Source organism: Triticum urartu, chromosome 7A (assembly GCF_056163025.1).
Source record: "Triticum urartu cultivar PI428250 chromosome 7A, HENAU_Tu73, whole genome shotgun sequence".
NCBI lineage: Eukaryota > Viridiplantae > Streptophyta > Magnoliopsida > Poales > Poaceae > Triticum > Triticum urartu.
Window position 1 is genome coordinate 102,876,525 of NC_141879.1, and position 24,794 is coordinate 102,901,318.

At 44.3% G+C, this 24,794-nt stretch overlaps 1 pseudogene; it reads left to right on the forward strand.

Moving 5' to 3' along the window:
• Positions 1-23,520: 23,520 nt before the first annotated feature.
• On the forward strand, positions 23,521-24,279 carry LOC147958288 (secreted RxLR effector protein 161 pseudogene; annotated as a pseudogene).
• The last annotated feature ends 515 nt before the right edge of the window (positions 24,280-24,794 follow it).

The following is a 24,794-nucleotide window of genomic DNA, read 5'->3' on the forward strand; positions in this document are numbered from 1 at the left end:
GAGGGCCCAGAGATACCGCTCCGACAATCGGAGTGACAAATCCTAATCTCGAAATACGCCAACCCAACATCTACCTTTGGAGACACCTGTAATGCTCCTTTATAATCACCCAGTTACGTTGTGACGTTTGGTAGCACCCAAAGTGTTCCTCCGGCAAACGGGAGTTGCATAATCTCATAGTCATAGGAACATGTATAAGTCATGAAGGAAGCAATAGCAACATACTAAACGATCGTGTGCTAAGCTAATGGAATGGGTCATGTCAATCAGATCATTCAACTAATGATGTGACCTCGTTAATCAAATAACAACACTTTGTTCATGGTTAGGAAACATAACCATCTTTGATTAACGAGCTAGTCAAGTAGAGGCATACTAGTGACACTCTGTTTGTCTATGTATTCACACATGTATTATGTTTCCGGTTAATACAATTCTAGCATGAATAATAAACATTTATCATGAAATAAGGAACTAAATAAGAACTTTATTACTGCCTCTAGGGCATATTTCCTTCAGTCTCCCACTTGCACTAGAGTCAATAATTTAGATCACATCACCATGTGATTAACATCGATAGTTCACATCATCATGTGATTAACACCCATAGTTCACATCGCCATGTGACCAACACCCAAAGGGTTTACTAGATTCAGTAATCTAGTTCACATCGCTATGTGATTAACACCCAAGGAGTACTAAGGTGTGATCATGTTTTGCTTGTGAGAGAATCTTAGTCAACGGGTCTGCCATATTCAGATCCGCATGTATTTTGCAAATTTCTATGTCAACAATGCTCTGCGTGGAGCTACTCTAGCTAATTGCTCCTACTTTCAATATGTATCTAGACCGAGACTTAGAGTCATCTAGATTAGCGTCAAAACTTGCATCGGCGTAACCCTTTACGACGAACCTTTTTCCACTTCCATAATCGAGAAACATATCCTTATTCCACTAAGGATAATTTTGACCGCTGTCCAGTGATCTACTCCTAGATCACTATTGTACTCCCTTGCCAAGCTCAGTGGTAGGGCATACAATAGATCTGGTATACAGCATGGCATACTTTATAGAACCTATGACTGAGGCATAGGGAATGACTTTCATTCTCTTTCTATTTTCTGCCGTGGTCGGGCTTTGAGTCTTACTCAACTTCACACCTTGTAACACAGGCAAGAACTCTTTCTTTGACTGTTCCATTTTGAACTACTTCAAAATCTTGTCAAGGTATGTACTCATTGAAAAAACTTATCAAGCGTCTTGATCTATCTCTATAGATCTTGAAGCTCAATATGTAAGCAGCTTCACCGAAGTCTTTCTTTGAAAAACTCCTTTCAAACACTCCTTTATGCTTTACAGAATAATTCTACATTATTTCCGATCAACAATATGTCATTCACATATACTTATCAGAAATACTGTAGTGCTCCCACTCACTTTCTTGTAGATACAGGCTTCACCGCAGGTCTGTATAAAACTACATGCTTTGATCATACTATCAAAGCGTTTATTCCAACTCTGAGAGGCTTGCACCATTCCATAAATGGATCGTTGGAGCTTGCACACTTTGTTAGCTCCCTTTGGATCAACAAAACCTTCTGGTTGCATCATATACAACTCTTCTTCCAGAAATCCATTCAGGAATGCAGTTTTGACATCCATCTGCCAAATTTCATAATTATAAAATGCGGCAATTGCTAACATGATTCGGACAGACTTAAGCATCGCTACGGGTGAGAAGGTCTCATCATAGTCAACCCCTTGAACTTGTCGAAAACCTTTTGCGACAAGTCGAGCTTTATAGACAGTAACATTACCGTCAGCGTCAGTCTTTCTCTTGAAGATCCATTTATTTTCTATGGCTTGCCGATCATCGGGCAAGTCAACCAAAGTCTATACTTTGTTCTCATACATGGATCTCATCTCAGATTTCATGGCCTCAAGCCATTTTGCGGAATCTGGGCTCATCATCGCTTCCTCATAGTTCGCAAGTTCGTCATGGTCTAGTAACATGACTTCCAGAATAGGATTACCGTACCACTCTGGTGCGGATCTCACTCTGGTTTACCTGCGAGATTCGGTAGTAACTTGATCTGAAGTTACATGATCATCATCATTAGCTTCCTCACTAATTGGTGTAGTAGTCACAGGAACAGATTTCTGTGATGAACTACTTTCCAATAAGGGAGAAGGTACAATTACCTTATCAAGTTTTTTACTTTCCTCCCACTCACTTCTTTCGAGAGAAACTCCTTCTCTAGAAAGTTTCCGAATTTTAGCAACAAAAGTCTTGCCTTCGGATCTGTGATAGAAGGTGTATCCAATAGTTTCCTTTGGATATCCTATGAAGACGCACTTCTCCGATTTGAGTTTGAGCTTATCAGGATGAAACTTTTTCATATAAGCATCACAACCCCAAACTTTAAGAAACGACAGCTTAGGTTTCTTGCCAAACCATAGTTCACACGGTGTCGTCTCAACGGATTTAGATGGTGCCCTATTTAACGTGAATGCAGCTGTCTCTAATGCATAACCCCAAAACGATAGTGGTAGATTGGTAAGAGACATCGTAGATCGCACTATATCTAATAAAGTACGGTTATGACGTTCGGACACACCATTACATTGTGGTGTTCCAGGTGGCATGAGTAGTGAAACTATTTCACATTGTTTTTAACTGAAGGCCAAACTCGTAACTCAAATACTGTTCTCTACGATCAGATCGTAGAAACTTTATTTTCTTGTTACGATGATTTTTCACTTCACTCTGAAATTCTTTGAACTTTTCAAATGTTTCAGACTTATGTTTCATCAAGTAGATATACTCATATCTGCTCAAATCATCTGTGAAGATCAGAAAATAATGATACCTGTCGCGAGCCTCAATATTCATCGGACCACATACATCAGTATGTATGATTTCCAACAAATCTGTTGCTTGCTTCATTGTTCCGAAGAACAGAGTCTTAGTCATCTTGCCCATGAGGCATGGTTCGCAAGCATCAACTGATTCATAATCAAGTGATTCCAAAAGCCCATCAGTATGGAGTTTCTTCATGCGCTTTACACCAATATGACCTAAACGGCAGTGCTACAAACAAGTTGCACTTATCATTATTAACTTTGCATCTTTTGGTTTCAATATTATGATTATGTGTATCACTACGATCGAGATCCAACGAACTATTTTCACTGGGTGTGTAACCATATAAGGTTTTATTCATGTAAACAGAACAACAATTTATTCTCTTACTTAAATGAATAACCGTATTACAATAAACATGATCAAATCATATTCATGCTCAACGCAAACACCAAATAACACTTATTCAGGTTCAACACTAATCCCGAAAGTATAGGGAGTGTGTGACGATGATCATATCAATCTTGGAACCACTTCCAACACACATCGTCACTTCACCCTTAACTAGTCTCTGTTTATTCTGCAACTCCCGTTTCGAGTTACTAATCTTAGCAACTGAACTAGTATCAAATACTGAGGGGTTGCTATAAACACTAGTAAAGTACACATCAATAACATGTATATCAAATATACTTATGTTCACTTTGCCATCCTTCTTATCTGCCAATCACTTGGGGTAGTTCCGCTTCCAGTGACCAGTCCCTTTGCAGTAGAAGCACTTAGTCTCAGGCTTAGGATCAGACTTGGGCTTCTTCACTTGAGCAACAACTTGCTTGCTGTTCTTCTTGAAGTTCCCCTTCTTCCCTTTGCCCTTTTCTTGAAACTAGTGGTCTTGTTAACCATCAACACTTGATATTTTTCTTGATTTCTACCTTCGTCAATTTCCGCATTACGAAGAGCTTGGGAATTGTTTCTGTTATCCCTTGCATATCATAGTTCATCACGAAGTTCTACTAACTTGGTGATGGTGACTAGAGAATTCTGTCAATCACTATCTTATCTAGAAGATTAACTCCCACTTGATTCAAGCGATTGTAGTACTCAGACAATCTGGGCACATGCTCACTAGTTGAGCGATTCTCCTCCATCTTTTAGCTATAGAACTAGTTGGAGACTTCATATCTCTCAACTCGGGTATTTGCTTGAAATATTAACTTCAATTCCTGGAACATCTCATATGGTCCATGACGTTCAAAACGTCTTTGAAGTCCCGATTCTAAGCCGTTAAGCATGGTGCACTTAAACTATCAAGTAGTCCTCATATTGAGCTAGCCAAACGTTCATAACGTCTGCATCTGCTCCTGCAATAGGTCTGTCACCTAGCGGTGCATCAAGGACATAATTCTTCTATGCAGCAATGAGGATAAACCTCAGATCACGGATCCAATCCGCATCATTGCTACTAACATCTTTCAACACAATTTTCTCTAGGAACATATCAAAATAAGCATATGAAAGCAACAACGCGAGCTATTGATCTACGACATAGATATGCTAATACTACCAGGACTAAGTTCATGATAAATTAAAGTTCAATTAATCATATTACTTAAGAACTCCCACTTAGATAGACATCCCTCTAATCCTCTAAGTGATCACGTGATCCAAATCAACTAAACCATGTCCGATCACGTGAGATGGAGTAGTTTCATTGGTGAACATCATTATGTTGATCATATCTACTATATGATTCACGCTCGACCTTTCGGTCTCCGTGTTCCGAGGCCATATCTATATATGCTTGGCTCGTCAAGTATAACCTGAGTATTCCGCGTGTGCAACTGTTTTGCACCCGTTGTATTTGAACGTAGAGCCTATCACACCCGATCATCACGTGGTGTCTCAGCACGAAGAACTTTCGCAACGGTGCATACTCAGGGAGAACACTTCTTGATAATTTAGTGAGAGATCATCTTATACTGCTACCGTCAATCAAAGCAAGATAAGATGCATAAAAAGATAAACATCACATGCAATCAAAATATGTGACATGATATGGCCATCATCATCTTGTGCCTTTGATCTCCATCTCCAAAGCATCGTCATGATTTCCATCGTCACCGGCATGACACCATGATCTCCATCATCTTGATCTATATCAATATGTCGTCACATGGTCGTCTCGCCAACTATTGCTCTTGCAACTATTGCTATCGCATAGCGATAAAGTAAAGCAATTATTTGGCGCTTGCATCTTATGCAATAAAGAGACAACCATAAGGCTTTTGCCATTTGCCGATAACTTCAACAAAACATGATCATCTCATACAACAACTTATATCTCATCACGTTTTGACCATATCACATCACAACATGCCCTGCAAAAACAAGTTAGACGTCCTCTACTTTGTTGTTGCAAGTTTTACGTGGCTGCTACGGGCTTAAGCAAGAACCAATCTTACCTACGCATCAAAACCACAACGATAGTTTGTCAAATAGACTCTGTTTTAACCTTCGCAAGGACCGGGCGTAGTCACACTCGGTTCAACTAAAGTTGGAGAGACAGTCGCCCGCAAGCCATCTATGTGCAAAGCACGTCGAGGGAACTGGTCTCGCGTAAGTGTACGCGTAAGGTTGGTCCGGGTCGTCTCGTCCAACAATGCCGCCGAACCAAAGTATGACATGCTGGTAGGCAGTATGACTTATATCGCCCACAACTCACTTGTGTTCTACTCGTGCATATAACATCAACATAAATAACCTAGGCTCTGAAACCACTGTTGGGGAACGTAGTAATTTCAAAAATTTCCTACGCACACGCAAAATCATGGTGATGCATAGCAACGAGAGGGGAGAGTATGATCTACGTACCCTTGTAGATCAACAACGGAAGCGTTGACACAACGTAGAGGAAGTAGTCGTACGTCTTCCCGATCCGACCGATCCAAGCACCGTTACTCCGGCACCTCCGAGTTCTTAGCACACGTACAGCTCGATGACGATCCCCGGGCTCCGATCCAGCAAAGCGTCGGGGAGGAGTTCCGTCAGCACGATGGCGTGGTGACGATCTTGATGTTCTACTGTCGCAGGGCTTCGCCTAAGCACTGCAACAATATGACCGAGGTGGAATATGGTGGAGGGGGGCACCGCACACGGCTAAGGAACGATCACGAGGATCAACTTGTGTCTATGGGGTGCCCCTTGCCTCAGTATATAAAGGATGGAGGAGGAGGAGGCCGGCCAAGGCCATTGGTGCGGCCAGGATGGGAGTCCTACTAGGACTCCAAGTCCTAGTAGGAGTCCATCAAGAGGGGAGGAAGGGAGAAGGAAGTGGAGGAGTAGGAAAGGTGGCCGGCCCCCTTTTCCCTAGTCCAATTCGGACTAGAGGGGAGGGGGGGCGCAGCAGCCTTTTTCCTCTTCCCACTAAAGCCCATCAAGGCCCATTACTTCTCCCGTAACTACCCGGTACTCCGAAAAATACCCGAATCACTCGGAACCTTTCCGATGTCCAAATATAGTCGTCCAACATATCGATCTTTACGTCTCGACCATTTCGAGACTCCTCGTCATGTCCCCGATCTCATCCGGGACTCTGAACTCCTTCGGTACATCAAAACTCATAATATAACTGTCATCGAAACCTTAAGCGTGCGGATCCTACGGTTCGAGAACAATGTAGACATGACCGAGACACGTCTCCGGTCAATAACCAATAGCGGGACCTGGATGCCCATATTGGCTCCTACATATTCTACGAAGATCTTTATCGGTCAGACCGCATAACAACATACGTTGTTCCCTTTGTCATCGGTATGTTACTTGCCCGAGATTCGATCGTCGGTATCCAATACCTAGTTCAATCTCGTTATCGGCAAGTCTCTTTACTCGTTCCATAATACATCATCTCGCAACTAACTAATTAGTTGCAATGCTTGCAAGGCTTATGTGATGTGCATTACCGAGAGGGCCCAGAGATACCTCTCCGACAATCGGAGTGACAAATCCTAATCTCGAAATACGCCAACCCAACATCTACCTTTGGAGACACCTGTAATGCTCCTTTATAATCACCCAGTTACGTTGTGACGTTTGGTAGCACCCAAAGTGTTCCTCCAGCAAACGGGAGTTGCATAATCTCATAGTCATAGGAACATGTATAAGTCATGAAGGAAGCAATAGCAACATACTAAACTATCGTGTGCTAAGCTAATGGAATGGGTCATGTCAATCAGATCATTCAACTAATGATGTGACCTCGTTAATCAAATAACAACACTTTGTTCATGGTTAGGAAACATAACCATCTTTGATTAACGAGCTAGTCAAGTAGAGGCATACTAGTGACACTCTGTTTGTCTATGTATTCACACATGTATTATGTTTCCGGTTAATACAATTCTAGCATGAATAATAAACATTTATCATGAAATAAGGAAATAAATAATAACTTTATTATTGCCTCTAGGGCATATTTCCTTCAGTTCGGGCCCTCTTGATGGAGGTAAAACCCTACGTCCTGCTTGATTAATATTGATGATATGGGTAGTACAAGAGTAGATCTACCACGAGATTAGAGAGGCTAAACCCTAGAAGCTAGCCTATGGTATGATTGTCTGTTCTTGTTCTGTCCTACGGACTAAAACCCTCCGGTTTATATAGACACCGGAGAGGGTTAGGGTTACACAAGGTCGGTTACAAAAGGAGAAGATATCCATATCCGTACTGCCTAGCTTTCCTTCCACGCCAAGTAGAGTCCCATCCGAACACGAGACAAAGTATTCAATCTTGTATCTTCATAGTCCAACAGTCCGGCCAAAGGATATAGTCCGGCTATCCGGAGATCCCCTAATCCGGGACTCCCTCACTCCTCCTTCGTCTCCTCACTTTCATCAATGCAATCTGCCAACGAAGGATTAGTAATGATGGTAGTTTTGATGTTGGGGGTTACCTTGTTGGTGGCTCTAGCCATGAGGCACTTGGCAGTGATGTTCTCGTTGGGTGAATCGAAGAGGGAAAACCGTGGAGTTTTTGCAATGGCAACGGAGGCCATGTCAACCATCTCACCGTATTCATCATCATCATCATCCTCATTGTACTCTTCTTGTGCCACCAACCCCTTGGGAGGAGTCTTCTTGGTGAAGTTGTTCTTTTTGGGGAAGGACTTGGCCTTATCTTTTCGGATAAGCTTGCCACCATTGTCTTCCCTCTTCTCGTATGGGCACTCCGCAACAAAGTGGCTCACATTGCCACAATTACAGCATGTCCTCACACGTTGCTTGCTCTTGGCGCCACTTGCGTTGTTCTTGTTGAAGTTGGGTCTTGAGTTCTTCTTGCTCAAAAATTGTCATGAAGCAAGAGCCATGTTGAAAGTGCTAATGGCACTTAAGCTATATTTTGGTGTGATGACAATGTGGTTAGTTGAACTAATATCGGTTGCTAAAGTTTATCTCAGGTTATTGGTTCCAAGTGCCCGCGATGGAGATGTGCGACCCCCCATTTCAAAAAGGACAAAGGCATGGTCTTTCGACGCTTCAAAGGTTTAGTTTTGGTTTGCTTCGAGTCGTAGGAAAGAATGCACTATTAAGAGGGGTCTGTGTGGATAAATGTTGTGTGGGAATGCCTTTGTCGAGCCTTACTCTCTTGCCCTTCCCACTCCAACCACCTCATATGAACCTAGTGTGTGTGTTGTGGTACTCAGAAAGGTGCAACAGTAAGTTACTGGGTACCCCGTGCGCACGGGGTCTTTTGACCCTCGTGTGCACGGGGTACTGGGTAACTCTCTGGGTACCCCGTGCGCACGGGGTCTTTTGACCCCCGTGCACACGGGGTACTGCGTAACTCTTTGGATACCCGGTTCGCACGGGGTCTTTTGACCCCCGTGCGCACGGGGTGGTGCGATTGTCTCTGGATACCCCGTGTGCACGGGGCTGACTTAGCCCATGCACACGGGGTCCAACGGGCAGAAACCCCCACCAACCCATGAACACTATAAAAAGGCCTTTATTCCTCCTCCAACCTTTAACCCTAATGTCTTGTTGAGCTCCACCATTGCTACACCCCATTTTGCTCAATACTCTCAATCCCTCCACCCAAACTTGTTGAAACTTTGGGGATTGGGAGAGCAAGACCCGATCTACAACTTGACCAAACCAAATCGCGTTCCCCACAACATTTCTTCCCCATTGACTTGTTACTCTTGGAGCTTGGGCTCCTAGGCGGTTAGAGGTTCCTCCGGAAGCTTCCTTGCTTGTGGTGTGCTTTGGACAAGTTTGTAAAGGTGTGGTGGTCGCCTTCAAGACCAACCCCGAGTGGTTCGAGGCTCATCCGTTGGGGGTGACTCGAAGGAGAATACGGTGAGCCTTTGGTGGCATTCCGCAAGCTTTGGCTCCGGCACCGCTCCAAACGGAGATTAGCTCTTCCCCAAGGAAGAGTGAACTTCGGGTTAAAATCCACATCCTCGTCTCACTTGTGGTTAATCCTTTCCCGCACCTTTCTTTGTTGTTGTATGCTTGTTGGCTTGCTAAGTAGTTTTTTGCCTAGCTTTTCTTCTTGGAGCTTGCTTGTCATATAGGTTGCATTCACCTAGTTGCATATCTAGTGAACTCTTTTATCCGCTAAGCCTTCAAATCTACAAGAAAGATTAAAATTTGTAGTCTCCTATTCACCCCCCCCTCTAGTCGACCGTATCAATCCTTTCAATTGGTATCAGAGCCTCGTGCTCTAATATAAGGTTTTATAGCCTTAGAGGATATGGTCGATCTAGGGAATGAGGGAGGTGGCCTACCCGTTGCGGGGGATGGTCAAAACCAACCCCCCGCCGCGACTGAGACACTTGGTGCTCCGTTCGTTGCTCCTACCGCTACTACTAACATGAATGTCCCCTTGATCACGGCCGGTCTTCTTTGAATGTTTGCGGACCTCAAAGTCTCTATGTTGAAAGAGGTTCGAGCCTCGGTCAAGGAGGAAATTGATGCTCGCCTAAAGCCATCAATGTCCGCATCAAACTCGTTTAACCCAAATGAGGTTCATGATGTAGATGACTCGAGGGAACCTCTTGCTTCCCCGGCTCATACTCAAGTTCCCCAGTACAATGCCGTGGAACCCTTTTACTCTCCTCAACCCTTGCAGCATCCCCGCATTAATCATGTTGGGGCTCCGCCCCCTTTGAAAGCTAATGCATTTGCTAAGTGGAAGCTAGATATGGAGTCTCACATGCGCAGTGCTTCAACTCAATTGTGGTGGATTGTGGTCAATGGATTCAACCCCAAGGACCCAATGAATCTCACTCCAAGGGAAGCATTTGACGATCAACTCAATGCTACCGCACACAACATGCTTCGCAACGCTGTGACTGAAGACTATAGTGATTCCATTGCTCTTCTCAAAACTGCAAAGGAAATTTGGGATTGCCTTGAGGAGGCTCTTGAAGGAGATGAAGCAATTTGAAGATCTCGGTTGGCCTTGCTCAAACAAGAAGGCAATCTCTTTGTGAGGAATGAGGGTGAGTCCGCAGAAGAGGTTTACTGAAGGTTGAAGTCCCTTGTGCTCAACTTGAGAACCTTTGGGTGCACTTGGGCAAATGATGAATTCATCAAGGACAAGTTCATAGATGCTATGGTTCTCGCAGAACATACCATGGTCATGATGGTTCATCAACGTTCGGACTATCACAAGTTGACTTCAGCTCAAGTTGTTTCCACCTTCTCTACCCATGTTCTTTTGGAAACCAAGTCCAAGAAAACATTTGCAATAGCTCAAGCAACCAAGAACTCCAATCTTGCCTTGAAGGCCAAGAAAGTGATGAGCCAATCCTCAAGGGAGGAAGAAGTGAGTGAAGAGATATGTGAGGAGGACAATGATACCTCGTGCCCGGCAAATGATTTTGCAGAAGATTTGGCTCTCTTAGTCAAGAAGTACTCCAGGACCATGGCAAACAAAGGAAGAAATCTTCAAGGAAGATCTTTTGGACGAAGGAAATGCTACAATTGTGATAGCCCAAGACACTTTGTTCATGATTGTCCATATGAGAGATGTGAAGACAAGTCCGAGAAGCTTGTGCTTAAGAAGAAGTTCACCAAGTTTGCAAAGAGGAAGGATGACAAGGCTCTTGTTCATGAAGAATACATGTCTGGAGATGAATGTTGGGGATCGTAGCAGAAATTTAAAATTTTTTACGCATCACCAAGATCAATCTATGGAGTAATCTAGCAACGAGGGGAAGGAGAGTGCATCTACATACCCTTGTAGATCGCTAAGCGGAAGCGTTCAAGTGAACGGGGTTGATGGAGTCGTACTCGTCATGATCCAAATCACCGATGATCCTAGCGCCGAACGGACGGCACCTCCGTGTTCAACACACGTACGGAACGGAGACATCTCCCACGCCTTGATCCAGCAAGGAGGAGGGAGAGGTTGAGGAAGAGAGTCCAACAGCAGCACGACGGCGTGGTGGTGATGGAGCTCGTGGTTCTCCAGCAGGGCTTCGCCAAGCACTATGGAGGAGGAGGAGGTGTAGGAGGAGGGAGGGCTGCGCCAGGGGAAGAGGTGCGGCTGCCCTCTCTCTCCCTCACTATATATAGGGGGAAGGGAGGAGGGGGAGGCGCCCTAGGGCTCCCTAGGGGAGGGGCGGCGGCCATAGGGGAAACCCTAGATGGGTTTGGGCGCCCCCACCCCCTAGGAAACTTTCCCCCCAAGCCGGGAGGGGCGGCTGCCTAGGGGTGGCGCCCCCACCTCTCTTGGTTACGTGAGATGGGGTGGGAGGGGCGCTCAGCCCCTTAGTGGGCTGATGTGCCCTCACCCCTTGGCCCATAAGGCCCCCCAACACTTGCCGGGGCCTTCGAAACCCCTTTCGGACACGCTGGTCATCACCTGGTACCCCCGGAACAATTCCGGACTCCAATACCCTTCGTCCAATATACCGATCTTCACTTCCGGACCATTCCGGAGCTCCTCGTCATGTTCGGTATCTCATCCGGGACTCCGAACAACCTTCGGTAACCACATACTATTTCCCATAACAACTCTAGCATCACCGAACCTTAAGTGTGTAGACCCTACGGGTTCGGGAACCATGCAGACATGACCGAGACAACTCTCCGGCCAATAACCAACAGCGGGATCTGGATACCCATGTTGGCTCCCACATGTTCCACGATGATCTCATCGGATCAACCACGATGTCAAGGATTCAATCAATCCCGTATACAATTCCCTTTGTCCAGTGGTATTGTACTTGCCCGAGATTCGATCGTCGGTATCCGTTACCTTGTTCAATCTCATTACCGGCAAGTCTCTTTACTCGTTCTGTAACACATCATCCCGTGATCAACTCCTTGGTCACATTGTGCACATTATGATGATGTCCTACCGAGTGGGCCCAGAGATACCTCTCCGTTTACACGGAGTGACAAATCCCAGTCTCGATTCGTGCCAACCCAACAGACACTTTCGGAGATACCTGTAGTGTACCTTTATAGCCACCCAGTTACGTCGTGGCACACCCAAAGCACTCCTACGGTATTCGGGAGTTGCACAATCTCATGGTCTAAGGAAATGATACTTGACATTAGAAAAACTTTAGCAAACGAACTACACGATCTTGTGCTAGGCTTAGGATTGGGTTTTGTCCATCACATCATTCTCCTAATGATGTGATCCCGTTATCAACGACATCCAATGTCCATGGTCAGGAAACCGTAACCATCTATTGATCAACGAGCTAGTCAACTAGAGGCTTACTAGGGACATGGTGTTGTCTAGGTATCCACACATGTATCTGAGTTTCCTATCAATACAATTCTAGCATGGATAATAAATGATTATCATGAACAATGAAATATAGTAATAACTAATTTATTATTGCCTCTGGGGCATATTTCCAACAGTCTCCCACTTGCACTAGAGTCAATAATCTAGTTCACATCGCCATGTGATTAACACTCACAGGTCACATCCCCATGTGACCAACATCCAAGAGTCTACTAGACTCAATGATCTAGTTCACATCACTAGGTGATAAACACTCAAAGAGTTCTGGGTTTGATCATGTTATGCTTGTGAGATAGGTTGTAGTCAACGGGTCTTGCCATATTCAGATCCCTATGTATTTCGCAAAACTTTATGTCATATCATAGATGCTGCTACCATGTTCCACTTGGAGCTATTCCAAATTGTTGCTCCATTATACGTATCCGGTATCTCTACTCAGAGCTATCCGGATAGGTGTTAAGCTTGCATCGACGTAACTCTTTATGTCGAACTCTTTATCACCTCCATAACCGAGAAACATTTCCTTATTCCTCTAAGGATAATTTTGACCGCTATCTGGTGATCCAGTCCTAGATCACCTTTGTACCCTCTTGCCAGACATGTGGCAAGGCACACATCAGGTGCGGTACTTCAGCATGGCATACCGTATAGAGCCAATGACAAAAGCATAGGGGACAACCTTCGTCCTTCCTCTTTCTTCTGTCGTGGCCAAGCTTTGAGTCTTACTCAACTTCACACCTTACAACTCAGGTTAGAACCCCTTCTTTGACTGATCTACTTTGAACTCCTTCAAAAACATGTCAAGGTGTGCGTTCTTTGAAAGTATCATCAGGCGTCTTGATCTATCTCTATAGATCTTGATGCCCAATATGTAAGAAGCTTTATCCAGGTCTTCCGTTGAAAATCACTCTTTAAACAACCGTTTATGCTTTCCAGAAATTCTACATTATTTCGGATCAACAATATGTCATCCACATATACTTATCAGAAATGTTGTAGTGCTCCCACTCACTTTCTTGTAAATACAAGTTTCTAACAAACATTGTATAAACCTAAAAGCTTTGATCACTCCATCAAAACATATATTCCGATTCCGAGATGCTTGCTCTAGTCCATAGAAGGATTGCTGGAGCCAGCATACCTTTTAGCATCCTTAGGATCGACAAAACTTTGATTGTATCACATACAACTCTTTCTTATGAAAACTGGTAAGAAAACTTGTTTTTGACATCCATCTGTCAGATTTCATAATCGAAAAATACAGCTAATGCTAACATGATTCCGACGGACTTAAGCATCGCTGCGGGTGAGAAATTCTCATCGTAGTCAACTCCTTGAACTTGTGAAAAGACTCTTTCCCACAAGTCGAGCTTCATAGACGGTAACATTACCGCCCATGTCCGTCTTCTTCTTAAAGATCCATTTATCTCAATGGTTTGCCGGTCATCGGGCAAGTCCACCAAAGTCGATACTTTGTTCTGATACATGGATCCTATCTCGGATTTCATGGCTTCTAACCATTTGTCAGAATACTGGCCCACCATCGCTTCTCCATAGCTCATAGGTTCGTTGTTGTCTAACAACATGATATCTAAGACAGGATTACCGTACCACTCGGGAGTAGTACATATCCTTGTCGACCTATGAGGTTCGATAGCAACTTTATCTGAAGCTTCATGATCACTATCATCAACTTCCTATTCAACAGACGTAGGCTCCACAGAAAACATCTTTCTATGTTGCATCACTCTCTGGTTGAAGTAAAGGTTCGACAACCTCATCAAGTTCTATCTTCCTCCCACTCAATTCTTTCGAGAGAAACTCCTTCTCGAGAAAGGACCCGTTCTTAGCGATAAACAATTTGCCCTCGGATCTGAGATAGAAGGTATACCCAACTGTCGAGGGTATCCTATGAAGATGTGTTTGTCCGCTTTGGGTTCGAGCTTCTCTGGCTGAAGCCTTAAGCATCGCAGCCCCAAACATTAAGAAACGACAACTTTGGTTTCTTGCCAAACCAATGTTCATACGGCGTCGTCTCAACGAACTTATATGGTGTCCTATCTAAAGTGAATGCAGCTGTCTCTAATGCATAACCTCAAAATGAAATGGTAGATCGGTAAGAGACATCATAGATCGCACCATATCTCATAAGGTTCGACTACGACGTCCGGACACACCATAACCCAATGGTGTTCCAGGTGGCTTCAACTGTGAAACAATTTCACAATGTCTTAAGTGATTGCCAAACTCATAACTCAGAAATTCTCATCGATCAGATCGTAGGAATTTGATCTTCTTGTTATGATGGTTCTTAACTTCACTTTGAAATTGCTTGAACCTTTCAAATGTTTCAGACTTGTGCTTCATTAAGTAAATATACCTATATCTACCCAAATCATCAGTGAAGATGAGAAAATAGCGATATCCACCGCACGCTTCAATTCTCATTGGATCACACGCATCAGCATGCATGATTTCCAACAAGTCACTTGCCCATTTCATTGTACCTGAAAACGGGGTCTTAGTCATCCTGCCCATGAGGCATGGCTCGCATGTGTCAAGTGATTCAAAATCAAGTGACTCCAAACATCCATCGACATGGAGTTTCTTCATGCATCTTACGCCAATATGACCTAAGCGGCAGTACCACGAGAAAGTGGTACTATCATTATTAACTCTACATCTTTTGGCGTGAACATGTGTATTACCACGACCGAGATTCAATGAACCATTCACATAGGGTGCATGACCATGAAAGGTATCATTCATGTAAACAGAATAACCATTATTCTCTAACTTAAATGAATGACCGTATTGCAATGAACATGATCTAATCATATTCATGCTCAACGTAGACACCTGATAACATTTATCTAGGTTCAAAACTAATCCCGAAGGTAGATGGAGCGTGTGATGGTGATCTCATCAACTTTGGAAACACTTCCAACACACATCATCACCTCGCCCTTAGCCAGTCTCCGTTTAGTCCGTAGCTTTTGCTTCAAGTTACCAATAATAGTAACTGAACCGGTATCCAATACCCAGGTGCTACCAGGAGTACTAGTGAGGTACACATTAATAACACGTATATACTTTTTAGTTGCCAGCCTTCTTATCTACCATGCATTTGGGGTAATTCCGCTACCAGTGACCGTTCCCCTTACAATAGAAGCACTTAGTCTCGGGTTTGGGTTCAACCTTGGGTTCCTTCACTGGAGCGGCAACTGGTTTGCCATCCATGAAGTTTCCCTTTTATCCCTTGCCCTTCTTGAAACCAGTGGTCTTGTTAAACCATCAACACTTGATGCTCCTTCTTGATTTCTACCTTTTGCGGTCTTAAGCACCGCGAACAGCTCCGGGATCAACTCCATCCCTTGCATGTCATAGTTCATCACGAAGATCTAGTAGCTTAGTGATAGTGGCTAGATAACTCTATCAATCACTATCTTATCTGGAAGTTTAACTCCCACTTGATTTAAGTGATTGTAGCACCCAGACATTCTGAGCACATGCTCATTAGCTGAGCTATCCTCCTCCATCTTGTTGGCAAAAGAACTTGTCACAGGTCTCACACCTCTAAACACGGGCATGATCCTGAAATCCCAATTTCAGCTCTTGGAACATATGTTCTATGGCGTTCAAAACGTCATTGGACTCCCGATTCTAAGCCATAAAGTATGGTGCACTAAACTATCATGTAGTCATCAGGATGTGTTTGTCAGGTTTCACAACATCCACAGACGACGTTGTAGGGGTTTGCACATCGAGCGGTGCATCAAAGACGTAAGCCTTCTGTGTAGCAGTGAGGACACTCCTCGGACTACGGACCTAGTCCGCATCATTGCTTACAATATCTTTCAACTTAATATTTCTCTAGGAACGTATTGAGACAGGGAGCTACAACGTGAGCTATTTATCTACAACATATTTGCAAAGACAAATTAGACTATGTTCATGATAATTGGGTTCATCTAATCAAATTATATAATGAACTCCCACTCAGATAGACATCCCTCTAGTCATCTAAGTGATACATGATCCGAGTTAACTAGGCCGTGTCTGATCATCACGTGAGACGGACTAGTCATCATCGGTGAACATCCTCATGTTGATCGTATCTTTTATACGACTCATGTTCGACCTTTCGGTCTTCCGTGTTCCAAGGCCATGTCTGTACATGCTAGGCTCGCCAAGTCAACCTAAGTGTATTGCGTGTGTAAATCTGGCTTATACCCGTTGTATTCGAACGTTAGGATCTATCACACCCGATCATCACGTGGTGCTTCGAAACGACGAACCTTCGCAACGGTGCACAGTTAGGGGGAACACTTTTCTTGAAATTTTAGTGAGGGATCATCTTATTTAAGCTACCGTCATTCTAAGCAAATAATATGTAAAACATGATAAACATCACATGCAATCAAATAGTGACATGATATGGCCAATACCATTTTGCTCATTTTGATCTCCATCTTCGGGGCTCCATGATCATCGTTGTCACCGGCATGACACCATGATCTCCATCATCATGATCTCCATCATCGTGTCTTCTTGAAGTTGTCTCGTCATCTATTACTTCTACTACTATGGCTAATGCTTTAGCAATAAAGTAAAGTAATTACATGATGTTTATGTTGACACGCAGGTCATAAATAAATTAAGACAACTCCTATGGCTCCTGCCAGTTGTCATACTCATCGACATGCAAGTCGTGATTCCTATTACAAGAACATGATCAATCTCATACATCACATATATCATTCATCACATCCTTTTGGCCATATCACATCACAAGGCATATGCTGCAAAAACAAGTTAGACGTCCTCTAATTGTTGTTGCAAGTTTTTACGTGGCTGCTATAGGTTTCTAGCAAGAACGTTTCTTACCTACGCGAAAACCACAACGTGATATGCCAATTTCTATTTACCCTTCATAAGGACCCTTTTCATCGAATCCGATCTGACTAAAGTGGGAGAGACAGACACCCGCTAGCCACCTTATGCAACTAGTGCATGTCAGTCGGTGGAACCAGTCTCATGTAAGAGTACGTGTAAGGTCGGTCTGGGCCGCTTCATCCCACGATGCCGCCGAATCAAGATAAGACTAGTAACGGCAAGTAAATTGACAAAATCGACGCCCACAACTGCTTTGTGTTCTACTCATGCATAGAAACTATGCATAGACCTAGCTCATGATGCCACTGTTGGGGATCGTAGCAGAAATTTAAAATTTTTTACGCATCACCAAGATCAATCTATGGAGTAATCTAGCAACGAGGGGAAGGAGAGTGCATCTACATACCCTTGTAGATCGCTAAGCGGAAGCGTTCAAGTGAACGGGGTTGATGGAGTCGTACTCGTCGTGATCCAAATCACCGATGATCCTAGCGCCGAACGGACGGCACCTCCGCGTTCAACATACGTACGGAACGGAGATGTCTCCCACGCCTTGATCCAGCAAGGAGGAGGGAGAGGTTGAGGAAGAGAGTCCAACAACAGCACGACGGCGTGGTGGTGATGGAGCTCGTGGTTCTCCAGCAGGGCTTCGCCAAGCACTATGGAGGAGGAGGAGGTGTAGGAGGAGGGAGGGCTACGCCAGGGGAAGGGGTGCGGCTGCCCTCTCTCTCCCTCACTATATATAGGGGGAAGGGAGGAGGGGGAGGCGCCCTAGGGTTCCCTAGGGGAGGGGCGGCAGCCATAGGGGAAACCCTAGATGGGTTTGGGCGCCCCCACCCCCTAGGAAACTTGCCCCCCAAGCCGGGAGGGGCGGCTGCCCTAGGGGTGGCGCCCCCACCTCTCCTGGTTACATGAGATGGGGTGGGAGGGGCGCTCAACCCCTTAGTGGGCTGATGTGCCCTCTCCCCTTCGCCCATAAGGCCCCCCAACGCTTGCCGGGGCCTCCGAAACCCCTCTCGGACACGCTGGTCATCACCTGGTACCCCCGGAACAATTCCGGACTCCAATACCCTTCGTCCAATATACCGATATTCACCTCCGGACCATTTCGGAGCTCCTCGTCATGTCCGGGATCTTATCCGGGACTCAGAACAACCTTCGGTAACCACATACTATTTCCCATAACAACTCTAGCGTCACCGAACCTTAAGTGTGTAGACCCTACGGGTTCGGGAACCATGCAGACATGACCGAGACAACTCTCCGGCCAATAACCAACAGCGGGATCTAGATACCCATGTTGGCTCCCACATGTTCCACGATGATCTCATCGGATGAACCACGATGTCGAGGATTCAATCAATCCCGTATACAATTCCCTTTGTCCAGCGGTATTGTACTTGCCCGAGATTCGATCGTCGGTATCCGATACCTTGTTCAATCTCGTTACCGGCAAGTCTCTTTACTCGTTCCGTAACACATCATCCCGTGATCAACTCCTTGGTCACATTGTGCACATTATGATGATGTCCTACCGAGTGGGCCCAGAGATACCTCTCCGTTTACACGGAGTGACAAATCCCAGTCTCGATTCGTGCCAACCCAACAAACACTTTTGGAGATACCTGTAGTGTACCTTTATAGCCACCCAGTTACGTTGTGACGTTTGGCACACCCAAAGCACTCCTACGGTATCCAGGAGTTGCACAATCTCATGGTCTAAGGAAATGATACTTGACATTAGAAAAACTTTAGCAAACGAACTACACGATCTTGTGCTAGGCTTAGGATTGGGTCTTGTCCATCACATCATTCTCCTAATGATGTGATCCTGTTATCAATGACATCCAATGTCCATGGTCAGGAAACTGTAACCATCTATTGATCAACGAGCTAGTCAACTAGAGGCTTACTAGGGACATGGTGTTGTCTATGTATCCACACATGTATCTGAGTTTCCTATCAATACAATTCTAGCATGGATAATAAACGATTATCATGAACAATGAAATATAATGATAACTAATTTATTATTGCCTCTAGGGCATATTTCCAACAATGAAGATGACGTTGATGATGATCAAGTGGGCACGGCCGCCTTCGCCATGCATGCCACTACCTCCTCCTCCACCACCGGCCTCTTCGACTCTCCAAACGAGGACAAGCCATTCACTCATCGATGCCTCATGGCCAAAGAGGTAAAAACAAAGTCCAAACCCAAGAGACCCGACAACTACACTCCCAATGTCTCATGTGAGATAGTGGAGGATGAGTGTGAGGAGGGTGTGTATAATGATGAGGAATCCTTAATGGCTTTCATGAAAACTCTTCATGGTGAAGCTCATGCTCGTTTTGGCGATCTACTTAAGTCACTCGCCGAACGCGATGACTTTATTGAGAACGTTGAGAACCTCCTTATAGAGGAAAAAGAGAGAGTTGATCTCCTCGAGCACGAACTTAATGAAGAGAGTGTCATGAGAGCATCACTTGAGGAAGCCTTATCTGCTCATCAAATTGACTTTGTTAAAACCAACGATGCTTTGCAACTTGCTCTTGAGAATAAAGATGCTCTTAACGTTAGAGTTGAAAAACTTCTAGTTGACCATACCAGACTTGTTGAGGAGCATGAGTTCCTTGTGATTAGTTCCAAGGTTGTCAAAGGTGACCTCATTGCTCTCACCGAGTCTTATGCTCAATTAAAAGCTACAACCATTAAGGCTCTCACTTCCGTACCTCATATTGATTTAAATGATGATGCTTGTATGGCTAACTTTGCTCATGATTGCACCTCTCTTCGAGAGGAAAATAAGAAGTTGAAAGCTCAAATTGAGAAAGGGCTTGTATCATGCATCCAAGGGGAGAAAAACCTAAATGATCTCTTGAGCAACCAAAAGGAGTGTGTTGCCAAGGAGGGAGTTTGGTTTAATCCCGCATCTAAGAGTGGTAAGAAGAAGAAGAAGAAGAAGAAGAAGAAGAAGAAGAAGAAGAAGATCGTCCGACTCCTTCCCCTCCCCAAAAGGTAGTGTTTGTGCAAGAAGGGCACAAGGAGAAGGATAAGGAAATGAAGGGTGTTGGGAATGGTAAGGTCATTAGGGACAAGGCTATTCCCAAGAATTTTTCCGGCAAGAACAATCCATCATATGTTCTCATGAGAGGAGATGATGGCTATACCTTTGCAAAATTTGTTGGAACTAACTATGATGATTATGCTTGGACTATTTGGGTTCCCAAGACCCTTGTTGCTAACTCACCAGGACCCATTGCAAAATGGGTACCTATAACCAAAGCTTGATTATTGTAGGACTATGTCTCCGGTGGAACTCAATGGGTGATCGACAGTGGATGCACCAATCATATGACTGGAGAAAGGGAGATGCTTGTGGAGTTCGTTGATTCACTCAAGGCCTCGTCGAACATCTCCTTCGGTGACAATAGCAAGGGAAAGGTATTGGGTTTGGGCAAGGTGGTAATCTCTAATGATTCATCTCTTGCAAATGTCATGCTTGTCCAATCCCTTCACTACAATTTACTTTCAACTATTCAATTGGCTCGTGCCGGATATGATTCACATTTTGGTGAATTCCATGTGACCGTCTTTAAGAGGAGCAATATCAAAGTGGTCTTTGTTGGGAATGTTGAAGACAACCTTTACGTGGTTGATTTCTCAAAAGAGAAAACTCATCTTGCAACATGCCTAATGGCCAAGGCCGACGTGGGGTGGCTATGGCACCATAGGCTAGCCCACATGGGCATGAGAAATTTACAAGCTCTCTTAAAGGGGGAGCACATTCTTGGACTAACCAATGTGTCTTTTGCCAAAGATCGTCCTTGTAGTGCTTGCATTGCCGGAAAGCTTCATGAAAAAGCTCATAAAGTGAAGACTATCATCACCACCTTGAGGCCCCTCGAGCTTATCCATTTGGATCTATTTGGGCCTCCAACATATGATAGTTTGGGAGGAAGGAGATATTGCCTTGTCATTGTTGATGACTTCACAAGATATACTTGGGTGTTCTTTCTCAAGACTAAAGATGAAACTCAAGAAACCTTCATCAACTTTGCCAAAGAAGCTCAACGTCAACATAACTGTGAGATCAAGGCAATCCGAAGTGACAATGGCACCAAGTTCAAAAACTATACAATGGATGAATTCTTGAGTGAAGGAGGGATAAAGCACCAATATGCCGCACCATATACTCCCCAACAAAATGGTGTTGTGGAGAGGAAGAATCGGACTCTTATTGAGATGTCTAGGACCATGCTTGATGAGTACAAATCACCATACAAGCTTTGGGCAGAAGCCATCAACACCGCGTGCCATGCTTCAAACCGGCTTTATCTTCGCAAGCTCAAGAACAAGACCCCTTATGAGCTCCTAATTGGGAGAAAGCCCAACGTCAAATACTTTGGGGTATTCGGTTGTAAGTGTTTCATTTTAAACAAAAAATCCCGGTTAGCTAAATTTGAGTCTAGAACTTATGAGGGCATATTTGTTGGATATGCATCAAACTCCTATGCTTACCGAGTTCTCAATAAATCCACCGGACGCATTGAGGAAACGGTAAATGTGGAGTTTGATGAAGATAACGGCTCCCGCATGGAGCAAATTGTTCCTAGTGTTGTAGGTGATGAGGCTCCTTCACAAGCTATAAGGACAATGGGGATAGGCCACATTCTCCCACAAGAAACACACCATGTCCAAGTAGAAGAAGAAGGAGTAAGAGCCCCTCTTGAGGATTTTCCACAAGGGAAGTCATCACCGACACCACTTGTACAAGATGCCTTGGGAAGTAATGAACCTATCCAAGAACAAGATCAAGACCCTCATATTCCTGAGCAAGATCAAGAGCAAACTCTTCCGAATAATGAAGAACCAATCATTGAGGCTCAAGATCAAGCTCAAAGTCATGATCAAGATCAAGATCAACCCCAACCACAAGTGTCTTCATCGTCATCACTTCCTACTGAGCAAGAACCTGTGGTTGCAAAGAGAAGAGTGTCTCCAAGGCTAAAGCAATCTCAAGGGCAAGCTTCTTCATCAAGTCCAAAACCAAGTGAAGAAGAGCTTGACTGCAAAGAGAAAAAAGTGGCCGCCAAGCTAAAACATCTTCAACACCTCACTGAGAACATCTACGGGAGCATCAAAAAGGGGGTAACTACTCGTAGGCGTTTGGCAAACTTTTGTGAACATCACTCGTTTGTCTCTTGTGTTGAACCCCCCTTAAGGTGGAAGATGCCCTTGACGATCCGGATTGGATAGATGCCATGCATGAAGAACTCAACAACTTCACACAAAACAAAGTGTGGACCCTTGTAGAAAGACCCAAGGAATTTCATAATGTCATTGGAACAAAGTGGATTTTCAAGAACAAACAAGATGGATATGGACAAGTAATAAGGAACAAGGCAAGGTTAGTGGCACAAGGTTTCACCCAAGTTGAAGGTTTGGATTTTGGTGAAACTTTTGCCCCCGTTGCCCGTCTCGAATCCATTCGCATCTTGCTTGCTTATGCCTCTCATCATGATTTCAAATTATATCAAATGGATGTTAAGAGTGCATTTCTTAATGGTCCTCTTAAGGAGTTGGTGTATGTCAAGCAACCACCCGGTTTTGAAGACCCGATCATCCCTCTCACGTTTATGAACTCCATAAGGCACTCTATGGACTCAAACAAGCACCTCGTGCTTGGTATGATCACCATACGGCGTTCCTAAGCGAGAAGGGGTTCCAGATTGGGGTAATAGATTCCACTCTCTTTACGAAGAGGGTAAAAGGAGAGTTGTTTGTCTGCCAAATATATGTTGATGATATTATCTTTGGGTCAACTAACCATGCTATTAACATTGAGTTTGAGAATCTTCTGACTAAGGAATTTGCGATGAGCATGATGGGAGAGTTGAAGTTCTTTCTCGGTTTTCAAGTGAAGCAATTGAGAGGCGGAACCTTCATCAATCAATCTCGTTATATCCAAGACATGCTCAAGAGATTCAAAATGCAAGATGTCAAGCCAATGAAGACACCCATGGCCACAAATGGTCAACTTCATCTTGATCCAAATGGTAAAGAAGTGGATCAAAAGGTATATCGCTCTATGATCGGTTCCTTGCTTTACCTTTGTGCATCTAGGCCAGATATTCTGTTGAGTGTGTGTATGTGTGCAAGATTTCAATCCGCTCCTAAGGAGAGCCACTATTCGTCAATGAAAAGGATCCTTCGATATTTGGTTCATACCCAAAACTTGGGCCTTTGGTATCCCAAGGGATCATCATTTGAGTTAATGGGTTACTCAGATTCGGATTGGGCCGGAGACAAGGTTGATCGCAAGTCCACATCCGGCTCATGTCAATTCCTAGGGAGATCGTTGGTAAGTTGGTCTTCAAAGAAGCAAAATTGTATATCTCTCTCCATAGCCGAAGCCGAGTATATTGCTGCTGGAAGTTGTTGTGCCCAATTACTATGGATGAGGCAAACTTTGATGGATTACAGTGTCAAATGTGACAAAGTGCCTCTTTGGTGTGACAATGAAAGTGCCATCAAGATCACCGAGAATCCGGTTCAACATAGCAAGACCAAGCATATTGAGATTCGTCATCATTTCATTAGAGATCATGTGGCCAAGGGAAACATTGAGTTACTCCATGTCAACACCGAGAATCAACTAGCAGAAATCTTCACCAAGCCCCTTGATGAAGCAAGATTCCACGAGTTAAGGCATGAGCTAAATATCGTGGATATTAGTAACTTCGGATGAAACTCTTGCTCGCTCACACATACTCATGTACTATCTTTCTTAGATGTAGGCACATGTCTAGGGGGAGCTAGCTCAACTCATGAGCTATCTTATCCTAGAAGTGCATAAAACAAACACAATCTTTCACATAAGCCACTTTAGGTGGTACTTGTGCTTCAAAGATGAGTATTGGTCTTGGGCCCAAGGTTCATATCTTCACGGTGCCACCGCCCTCGCTTGAGGCTTGTCCGTGTTTGTTTCGTGTATGTGGTGTGGTGGTTCTTTTCTTTTTTGGTTGGTTCTCCTCGCTTCTTTTTGGTACAAGTGTTCCACATATACCCTTTCCATAGTGATAGGACTTTCCTTGCGGCGTGTTCAGAAACGTAGACCGAGTGCCTTGTGAAGTAGGGGTAAGAGTATACACTCAACCCTGTATTTAAAGATCCACTCATGTCAAAGTTCCTGAATACCCCGTGTGCACGGGCCTGTACCGTGCACACGGGGCCCCGTGCCCACGGGCTCTGTACCGTGCGCAC